Consider the following 11,507-nt stretch of genomic DNA (forward strand, 5'->3'; position numbering starts at 1 on the left):
CAATGGCCTCAGCTATTAGCCATATGATCAACAAGGTCAAATGTTGCACTAAAATCAAGAAGCAGCTCAACCATAAGTTTATTTTGGTCAAGTGACCTGATTCATTGATCGGTTAAAACAACTAGATCTGTTGCAGTTGAGGGATCTTCACGGTTCGCATGCTGGTAGAGAAATAAGATGTGCTGGGTGTGTAATTATCTAGGCCTGAAACATTTGATTGAAGAGTAGGTGTCCCTGAATTCTTGCATTGTAGTTCAATTTATTATTAAGGAAATCAATATCAGCTGACTATAGAACAGTAGTTTTAGACCTGCCAACAGGTCCCATTGTTTAAAAACTTGTTTGAAATGTTTCTTATCCATGTCTTTCCAGTTGATCTAACCAATCAGACTCAAGAGCAGTGTAATTACTGACAGTGTAACAAAGTTGAAACTGCATCCTTTGTGTGTCTTCCACTAAGATACCAGTTGCATTTACATAGAGATGTAGGTTCTGCATCTGTCACATTACATACTGTTTGACAAGTAGCCTATGTCTTGTTATAGGAATAAATGTGAAATGCAGAACTGAAATGGTTTGAATTACATTAAATGATTACCTGTCAGAGACCACCCACTGGTTCTCTATTTCTTCAAATAGTGTTGATACTGTGACTTCAGTTAAAGGGGGTAGATCAGGAATCTTTGTTGGAATGTGGCCCTCAAACTCAACTGAAATAAACAGAGCAAATAATCAGGGACCTGCATCCTAATGATTCTATTCTGTCATGGATGATAATAATTAATACTGACATTTTCAAACATATGATCATAATCCTTTTCAGTTATTCTATAATATAGGATATAATCCATGTTGATTTTATCTTGTGCAAACATTATCAAAATCATTTTCACTGTCATAACTCAGTTCATCTATTCATTTCATACCTGCTCCCAAAAAGGCTCTTACATTTTCATTTTTCCTTACAAATAAAAAAATTGCATGGATGGACATTGACAGGAATAAGATCTAGTGTTGACGTGGTTGTACTGTCCTAATACACCCTCACATGGCAACTTTGATCCGCATAGATACTAATCATCTAAACCACGGGGATTGGTGGAAGTCATGCAAAACAGTTTTTCCGCATTCATGTAATGATGGCACTGAAGCAGACACATTGAGCACACGTTTGGTATGTCAAAGCTTGTTGTACTAATTACATATGCCACCAACAAAGGTGATGGATACAATTTGAGATTTTAACTTTCCTGACCAGGACAGTCACGCAATACTGGAATATAAAAGAAAACCAGAAACCCTGAACATGTGAGTAGATATATTATTAATGATCTAGCAATGCTGTGTGTGCGCTCATCCGGAAAACGAGTGTGGGTGGCTTTTGACAGTTCAGTATGGGGTGCACGTCCATCTGACCGTCAACTGGCTAGAGATCGTGTGTGGTGTAACGTTATGGATTCAAATAACCCTTTGAATGTCAGAATACAACTATAGGGATTATATTAATTCTAGGTAAAATAGATTAAAGCTAGTATAAACTGTTGGTCGTCTCTTATGGGAACATGTAGCACAAATCTATTGCTTCATGCTAATGCTAGCTAGGTAGGTTTTGACGTTTTGGTATTGGCGCGTCAGTTTTAGCTAGGTGGCTGTCACTGGCTAGAAATCGTGTGTATGGTGTACTGATTCAAAGAAACCATCAGATGAAATTTCAGAATATAATTCATTGTATGGCTAATAGATTGACGTTAGTACCAATTGCAGATCTCTTATGAGAGCAGGTAGCATTGTTAGTCTATGCTCGCTAGCTAGCTTAGCTTGCTAGCTAGCTAATTCATTTTGATGTCAGATCTACTTAGCTAGCTAGTTCTTACCAGTATCTGGATGTCAGCGTTTCAGAGCAAGTTCAACCATCATTTAACCCCCGGGAATGATGTTCCATGGTGTTGTATCCCTAGATTAGCAATGTATGTGTGTAGGTGTCAGTCAGTGTCATACAGGTTCGATTGCATCACTATCAGAATAAAATTATATGATACAAAGGTAAAACGCAGTAACTGCAGCCAAGGGCAGGTTGAAACCAAACTTAAAGGCATTAAGATCAGTTACTGCCATTTACCTTGGTTTCACAGTAACTTTTTGCAGTTACTGCTTATACGACCCCCATTTTCTCCAAAACACAATACAATAGAGGCAGGATACTTGTCCACATGATTAATCATGCATTTAATGTAACAAAAATGACATGAACTCATTTTTGACCAAATGAGCAGTTACTGCCTTTTTGCTTGGGAGGGCAGAATAGTGAAGACATCAACACTATGAAATAACACATATGGAATCATGTAGTAAGCAAAAGAGTGCTACAAAATACATGTTATATTTGAGATTATTCAAAGTAGCCACCCTTTGCCTTGATGACAGCTTTGCATTCTCTTGGCATTCTCTTAACCAGCTTCATGAGGTGGTCATCTGGAATGCATTTTAATTAACAGGTGTGCCATGTTAAAAGTTAATTTGTGGAATTTTTTCCCTTAATGCGTTTGAGTCAATCAATTGTGTTGTGACAAGGTAGGGGTGGTATACAGAAGATAGCCCTATTTGGAGAAAATGAACAAGTCCATATTATGGCAAGAACAGCTCAAATAAGTAAAGAGAAACAACAGTCCATCATTACCTTAAGACATGAAGATCAGTCAATCAGGAAAGTTTCAAGAACTTTGAAAGTTTCTTCAAGTGCAGTCGCAAGAACCATCAAGCGCTATGATGAAACTGGTTCTCATGAGGACCGCCACAGGAAAGGAAGACCCAGAGTTACCTATGCTGCAGAGGATAAGTTCATTAGAGTTACCAGCCTCATAAATTGCAGCCCAAATAAATGCTTCACAAAGTTCAAGTAACAGACACATCTCAACATTAACTGTTCAGAGGAGACTGCGTGAATCAGACCTTCATGGTCAAAATTTTGCAAAGAGATCACTACTAAAGGACACCAATAATAAAAAGAGACTTGCTTGGACCAAGAAACACAAGCAATAGACATTAGACTGGTGGAAATTTGTCCTTTGGTCTGATCAGTCCAAATTTGAGATTTTGGTTCCAACCTCCGTGTCTTTGTGAGACGCAGAGTAGGTGAACGGATGATCTCCGCATATGTAGTTCCCAGCGTGAATCATGGAGGAGGTGTGATGGTGTGGGGATGCTTTGTTGGTGACACTGTCTGTGATCTATTTAGAATTCAAGCACACTTAACCAGCATGGCTACCACAGCATTCTGCAGTGATCCGCCATCCCATCTGGTTTGCGCTTAGTGGAACTAATAATTTGTTTTCAACAGGACAATGACCCAACACACCTCCAGGCTGTGTAAGGGATATTTGAACAAGAAGGAGAGTGATGGAGTTCTGCATCAGATGATCCAGCCTCCACAATCACCCGACCTCATCCCAAGTGAGATGGCTTGGGAAAAGCAGCCAACAAGTGCTCAGCATATGAGCGAACTCCTTCAAGGCTGTTGGAAAGGCATTCCAGGTGAAGATGGTTGAGAGAATGCCAAGTGTGTGCAAAGCTGACATCAAGTAAGTTTAGTAAGTTCAAGACAACTGGTAACTCGGGAAAAAGGAGCTACGACTTGGAAAATACGTTTTCATTTTTCATCCAGCTCGGAATTGTACATTTGGAACTCGGGCCTCTTTAAAGAGCTACGACCTGAAGATCACTGACGTAATCATGATTCAAGCTTTTTTTTGTTGAGTTCCCAGTTGTCTTGAAAGCACCATGAATCCAGAGAATGCCAGACCTTGATGACAAAGTTTGATGACAAAATTTGCCCACGAAGGACCGCCGCACCACCTTCCTGCTCAAGTGAGCACAGCACAACAAGTTGAGTCCAAAAATGTCTTGTATGATTCTTCATAATTGATTTAATTAGGCAGGGAGAAATGTATACTGTAGCTAAGAAATGAATACTAAGTGTATGTTGTGTAGTAAGCTGCTAGTAGCCCATGTGCCTCACTGGATGAAGGAACTATTTCCCTGCCAGACAAGGCTCTAGCTGATAGCCAGGTGTAGCAGTGGTAAGGTGTTGGGACTCTGCTGTTGGGACAGCTTTATGTTGGACAGCTTTATGTAGGCTATAACAGTTTGTGGGCACTGTTTGTCACGTTATAGGGCAATTAATATATTGTTTAGTGTTGTTAGTATAGTGGCTTTGTTGGCATTCATACCACACCTTTTTTATTTCCCAACAAAGATTTACAAGCTCAAATCGCCACTGATCATATTCCCTCTAATATTTCCGCTATCATATTCCCCTCCATCATATTCCCCTCAATCATTTTCTCCGCTATCATTTTCCTCTCCATCATATTCCTCTCTATCATATTCTGTATTATATTCCCTATATCATATTCCCTCTATCATATTTCCTCTCCATCATTTCCCTATCTATCATATTCCCCTCCATCATATTATAATTTTCTCCGCTATCATTTTCCTCTCCATCATATTCCTCTCTATCATATTATATGTCCCTATTCATATTCCCCTCTTATCATTTTACTCTCTTTCAAATTCCCCTCTATCAAATTCCCTCTATCATATTCCTCTATCATATTTCCTCTATGGCTGCTTTGCGTGATGTATTGTTGTCTCTTCCTTCTTGCCCTTTGTGCTGTTGTCCCTGCCCCACAATGTTTGTACCCTGTTTTGTGCTGCTACTATGTTGTGCTGCTGCCATGTTGTTGTCATATTGTGTTGCTACCATGCTGTGTTGTCATGTGTTGCTGCCATGCTATGTTGTCGTCTTAGTTCTCTCGTTGGGCAGAGACTGTCCCAAGATCGCGTAGCAGTCGGAGGTGTGTTTTCTTGTCCCGTCTTGTCCGGTGAAAATATTCGCTTTCCTCGTTTATTTGTACATATTTCATATACAGTGGGGAGAACAAGTATTTGGTACACTGCCGATTTTGCAGGTTTTCGTACTTACAAAGCATGTAGAGGTCTGTAATTTTTTTATCATAGGTACACTTCAACTGTGAGAGACGGAATCTAAAACAAAAATCCAGAAAATCAGAAATCTGTATTTTTGGGCGCCGATTTGCCGATTATAAAAATAAATTGAAAGTTTATTTTTATTTTATATATAAATATATATATATATATATATATATTTTAAAAACCTTTATTTAACAAGGCAAGTCAGAACACATTCTTATTTTCAATGACGGCCTAGGAACGGTGGGTTAACTGCCTCGTCCAGGGGCAGAACTCCAGATTTTCACCTTATTAGCTCGGGGGATCCAATCTTGCAACCTTACAGTTAACCCAATAACGACCTGCCTCTCTCTCGTTGCACTCCACAAGGAGACTTCCTGTTACGCGAATGCAGTAAGCTAAGGTAAGTTGCTAGCTAGCATTAAACTTATCTTATAAAAGACAATCAATCATAATCACTAGTTAACTACACATGGTTGATGATATTACTAGATATAGCGTGTCCTGTGTTGCATATAATCTGACTGAGCATACAAGTATCTAAGTATCTGACTGAGCGGTGGTAGGCAGAAGCAGGCGCGTAAACATTAATTCAAACAGGCTTTCTTTGCGTTTTGCCAGCAGCTCTTCGTTGTGCGTCAAGCATTGCGCTGTTTATAACTTCAAGCCTATCAACTCCCGAGATGAGGCTGGTGTAACCGAAGTGAAATGGCTAGCTAGTTAGTGCGCGGTAATAGCGTTTCAAACGTCACTCGCTCTGAGCCTTCTAGTAGTTGTTCCCCTTGCTCTGCATGGGTAACGCTGCTTCGTTGGTTTCTGTTGTCGTTGTGTTGCTGGTTCGAGCCCAGAGAGGAGCAAGGAGAGGGATGGAAGCTATACTGTTACACTGGCAATACTAAAGTGCCTATAAGAACATCCAATAGTCAAAGGTTAATGAAATATCCAAACTGTTTAGACCTATATCCATCCTGCCCTGGAAAGCCCTTGTTAGCAAACAAATGGTATAGAGGGAAATAGTCCTATAATTCCTATAATAACTACATCCTAAAATGTCTTACCTGGGAATATTGAAGACTCATGTTAAAAGGAACCCACCAGCTTTCACATTTTCTCATGTTCTGAGCAAGAAACTGAAACTTTAGCTTTCTTACATAGCACATATTGCACTTTTACTTTCTTCTCCAACACTTTGTTTTTGCATGATTTAAACCAAATTGAACATGTTTCATTATTTACTTGAGGCTAAATTGATTTTATTTATGTATTTATATTAAGTTAAAATAAGTGTTCATTCAGTGTTATTGTAATTGTCATTATAAAAAAATAATAATAATTGGCCAATTAATCGGCATCGGCTTTTTTGGTCCTCCAATAATCGGTATCGGTATTGGTGTTGAAAAATCATAATCGGTCGACCTCTATTCTGTATACATCTGGCCCTTCTTTGGACACTGTGTTATCAAACCTAAACTCTCCTTCCAGACTCACATTAAGCATCTCTAATCCAAAATTAAATCTAGAATCGGCTTCCTATTTCGCAACAAGGCCTCCTTCACTCATTCTACCTTGACTTCGGCGATGTGGTTTACAAAATTGCCACCAACACTCTTTTCAGCAAATTGGATGTAGTCTATCACAGTGCCATCCGTTTTGTCACCAAAGCCCCATATAATACCCACCTCTGTGACCTGTATGCTCTCGTTGGCTGGCCCTCACTACATATTCGTTGCCAAAACCACTGGCTCATCTGTAAATAGCACACCCAACTACCTCTTCCCCATATTGTTATTTATTTATTTTTCTCTTTTGTACCCCAGTATCTCTACTTGCACACGATCCTCTGCACATCTATCACTCCAGTATTAATGATAATTTGTAGTTATTTCGCCTCTATGGCCTATTTTTTGCCTTACCTCATTAATATTATTACGTTTGCACACACTGAACATAGACTTTTCTATTATGCTATTAACTGTACGTTTGTTTAACACATGTGTAACTCTGTTGTTTTTGTCGCACTGATTTGTTTTATCTTGGTCAGGTTGCAGTTGTAAGTGAGAACTTGTTCTCAACTGGCCTACCTTGTTAAAAACTAATTGACGCTACCCATTCCGTTAGCGGGATAATTTTCATCAACAACCGCTGAATTGCAGAGCGCCACATTCAAATAATATTACTAAAAATATTTATATTCATGAAATCACAAGTGCAATATAGCAAAACACAGTTTAGCTTTTTGTTAATCCTCTGTGTTTCAGATTTTGAAAATATGCTTTACAGCGAAAGCAATCCAATCTTGTGTAAGTTTATCGATCACTAGACAAAACATTATGGACACCTAGCATCAAAGTAGCTTGGTCACGAAAATTAGAAAAGCAATAAAATTAATCCCTTACCTTTGATGATCAATAAATGTTTATTTTGGTCCATAAAGATGATTTTTATATCCAAAATACCTTGTTTGTTTGGCAGTTAAATGTGTTCAGAATATCATTTTCTTTCTATCATTTCAATCATATCCACAGGCTCTTTCATCATATTCTCTCTATCATATTCCTCTCAATCATATTCCAAAACAACTCCAGACAAATTCCAAATAGTATCCGTAATGTCCATAGAAAAATGTCAAACGTTTTTTATTATCAAATTCCTCTGTCCTCCTCTCCACCCTCCATCAACTCCCCCCCGTGTTCTTCCTCAACTCCTCATCATTAAACACTCCCCAGATTTGTGAAAAGTAAACATTTTGTGTTTATACAGTGTTGTATAGTATGCCTTAACAAAAATCAGAGTTAACATTTTTAATTTTATTTTTAAATGCTTAGTTTTTTAATTGCATGCAAAAATACCATATCCCTCCCTCCCTATATCTCTCTCTATTACCCAGTCTACTCATCCATCTTCAAGCTTTCATCCCTTCCCTGCTCTTCTATCACCCTCTCAGTTCCACCTCCAGCTGGCTCCCTCTTCCTCTCCGCTCTCCTCATCTTTTCTCTCTTCTTCTCCTCCTTTCCTTGAATCTTTCTCTCCATCTCCAAGAATGCAGCTTGATTTTTCTCTCTCTTTTTCAGCTCCTCAGAACACTTCTTCTCTTTCTTAATCCTGTCTTTCATCATGTCATTATGTATCTTCATCAGCCCCTCTAACCTCTTTTTCTCTGCCCTTTCCTTCTCTTTTCTTTCCTTCTCTCTCTTTTTCTGTTCGAACTTCTCCCTCTTCTTCTCAGCCTTCATGACTTTCTTCTGCTCTTTCTCTCTCTCCTTCATCTCTTTCTTCTCCCTCTTTTTTTGCTCCTCCTCCTTGTGTTTCATCTCCTTTCTCTCTTTATCTTTCAACTTCTTATTCAGTTTCTTATTTTTCTCTTTTTCCTCCATCTTCAGGAACGGGATTTTCTGCATTTGGTTCATGAGCAGAAAGCCCACTCTTCCCAGGATGGTCTCTGCTCTCTCTGATGAAACCATCCCATTGGAGCACTTGGAATGGGCACAATCCGCCTCACTCTTCAATCCCTCCCTCGGGCTCACCTCCTCAGTGACGCTCCTCTCTTCACTCTCATTTTCAATGCCTATCCAATAATCCTAACAGGAAGACATTGACTCTAGATGTAAAATTGTTCCAATGTGGCACATTCAATACACAATTGAGTGATCAACATACAATGATGGCCTAATAACCCTTGTGAGGGGTGATGTTTTATACTATGAGCAAAGAGCAGCAGGGTTGGGGTCAATTCCATTTCAATTCCGATCAATTCAGGAAGTTCTCTAAAATTCCAATTCTCTTCAACGCATTTAATTGAAATGGAACTGACCACCATCCCTGTAAAGTAGTAGGGTGAAATACGACACCTACCTTTGCCTCTTCCAGGGTCCAGGGCCTGGGTTCCTCACCCTCTGAACTGCATGTGGATGCTCCAACTCTAACAGGCATCTTAGTGACCACGCAGATCAGAGGGGTGGGCAGCTCATCATTGCGGGTTGCCAGAGTTAATTTAGCATCTGAGACCAGCTGTTGAGCATGAGGGCAGATATCCACCTCCACAGTAGTGCCCCTTCCTTTCTGATCTGGCTGCTTGTGGTCCTTGTCATGGATGCATGCCAGGCTTGGAGCAGGGCTTTTATCCAGGTCCTCTCCCTGGACAATGGATGTGCCTACAGTGATCTCTGTGGCAACGTAGGACTCGGGTACATCCTCTTTTTCCTCTTTGGTCAGTTTGTGGTCAGAGTCACGGATACATGGGGAGCTTGGAGGCAGTGCTGCAGGGTCAGGAGGGCTTTGATCAACTGCCATGTCCTCTTTGAGGTGAGAGGACACATCATTGGTTATTTCACTGGCAACTGGACATTTGTTGGTTCCCTCTACTGCCGCCCCTGGCAGTTTGTAGTCAATGTCAAAGACACGTGGCAGACATGGAGGCAGCATTGGGACAGGGCATTTAGCTGCTGATCTGTCCACTCCATCAACAGTAGCTGTGCCTGAAGTGGCCTCTGTAGCAAATGAGACCTCATAGGCATCCTCTACTGTGTGCTCTGGAGGCATGAAGTCATCGTCAACGACTGGTGGCAGGCATGGAGGCAGCACTGAAGGAAGAATTCTAGCTGCCCATCGGTTCTCTCTCTTGACAGTTGCTGTACCTGCAGTGTCCACTGTGGCAACTCGGCACTCCGTGGCTGAAACAGCAAGCTGGGATTTCAGTGGTGGGAGGGAGAATGGATAGAATCTGTCCTATTCCTTGATATTAGATATTGCCACTGGAGCATCTGAGTCCTCAGTGGTTCCCTCTACTGTCTGCTGTGGTGGAATGGAGTCATCGTTAAAGAAGTGTGGCAGGTATCGATGCAGCATTGAGGATAGATGTGTATCTGTCGACAAGTCCTCTCTTTTATCAGCAGATACATCTGCAGTGGCCTCTGTGGCAACTGGGCACTCAGCAGGGACAAAGTAGGAAAATACAATGAACCGCTGTGCATCCTGAGTGCGTATGGCCAATGGAGAGGGGGGATGCAACATGGTTGGTATAGGCCTCCGATTGGTGAAAGCCAGTGGTGGGAGGGAGTCAATACAGGGAGCCATGAACTCAGTGAGTGGACGGTTGGTCACATCTCTCACATTCTGCAGGAGAAAAGAAACAGACATGATGAAAGTGATCACATTCAGTACATACATACTTTATACTTTATGAGTTAACACTATGTACTATGCACTATGTACTTATACATCACATATACAATGCCTTCCCGAAAGTATTCAGACCCATTTACTTTTTTCACAGCCTTATTCTAAAATGGATTAAATCATTTTTTTCGCTCATCAATCTACACACAATACCCCATATTGACAAAGCAACAACAGAATCGTTCCAAATTCATTTCAAATATAAATAATGGGTATTTACATAAGTATTCAGTACTTTGTTGAAGCACCTTTGGCAGCGATTACAGCATAGAATCTTCTTGGGTTTTACTCTACAAGCTTGTCATGCTTGTGTTTGGGGAGTTTCTCCCATTCTTCTCTGCAGATCCTCTCAAGCTCTGTTAGGTTGGATGGGGAGAGTTGTTGCACAGCTATTTTCAGGTCTCTCCAGAGATGTTCAATCCGGTTCAAGTCCGGGCTCTGGCAAGGCCATTCAAGGACATTCAGAGACTTGTCCCAAAGTCACTCCTGCGGTGTCTTGTCTTTGTGCTTAGGGTCGTTGTTCTGTTGTAAGGTGACCCATCGCCCCCAGTCTGAGGTCCTGGGCGCTCTGGAGCAGATTTTCATCAAGGATCTCTCTGTGCTCCGTTCATCTTTGCCTCGATCCTGACTAGTCTCCTAGTCCATGCCGCTGAAAAACATCCCCACAGCATGACGCTGACACCACCGTGCTTCACTGTGCCGTAGCTGCCAGATTTCCTCCAGACTTGACGCTTTGCAATCAGGCCAAAGAGTTCAATCTTGGTTTCATCAGACCAGAGCATCTTGTTTCTCATGGTCTGAGAGTCTTTAGGTGCCTGTTGGCAAACTCCAAGCGGGCTGTCATGTGCCTTGTACTGATGAGTGGCTTCCATCTGGTCACCCTACCATAAATGCCTGATTGGTGAAGTGCTGCAGAGATGGTTGTCCTTCTGGAAGGTTCTCCTATCTCCACAGAGGAACTCTTGAGCGCTGTCAGAGTCACCATCAAGTTCTTGGTCACCTCCCTGACCAAGACCCTTCTCCTCCGAATGCTCAGCTTGGCCAGGCGGCCAGCTCTAGGAAGAGTCTTGGTGGTTCCAAATTTCTTCTATTTATGTATGATGGAGACCACTGTGTTTTTGGGGACCTTCAATGGTGCAGAGATTTTTTTTGTACCCTTCCCTAGATCTGTTTCTCGACACAATCTTGTCTCGGGAACTCTACGGACAATTCCTTCGACCTCATGGTTTGGTATTTGCTCTGACATGCACTGTCAACTGTGGGACCTTACATAGACAGGTGTGTGCCTTTCCACATGTCCAATCAAGTTGTAGAAACATCTCAAGGACGATCAATGGAAA

Source organism: Oncorhynchus nerka, unplaced genomic scaffold, assembly GCF_034236695.1.
Source record: "Oncorhynchus nerka isolate Pitt River unplaced genomic scaffold, Oner_Uvic_2.0 unplaced_scaffold_1949, whole genome shotgun sequence".
Taxonomy (NCBI): Eukaryota; Metazoa; Chordata; class Actinopteri; order Salmoniformes; family Salmonidae; genus Oncorhynchus; species Oncorhynchus nerka.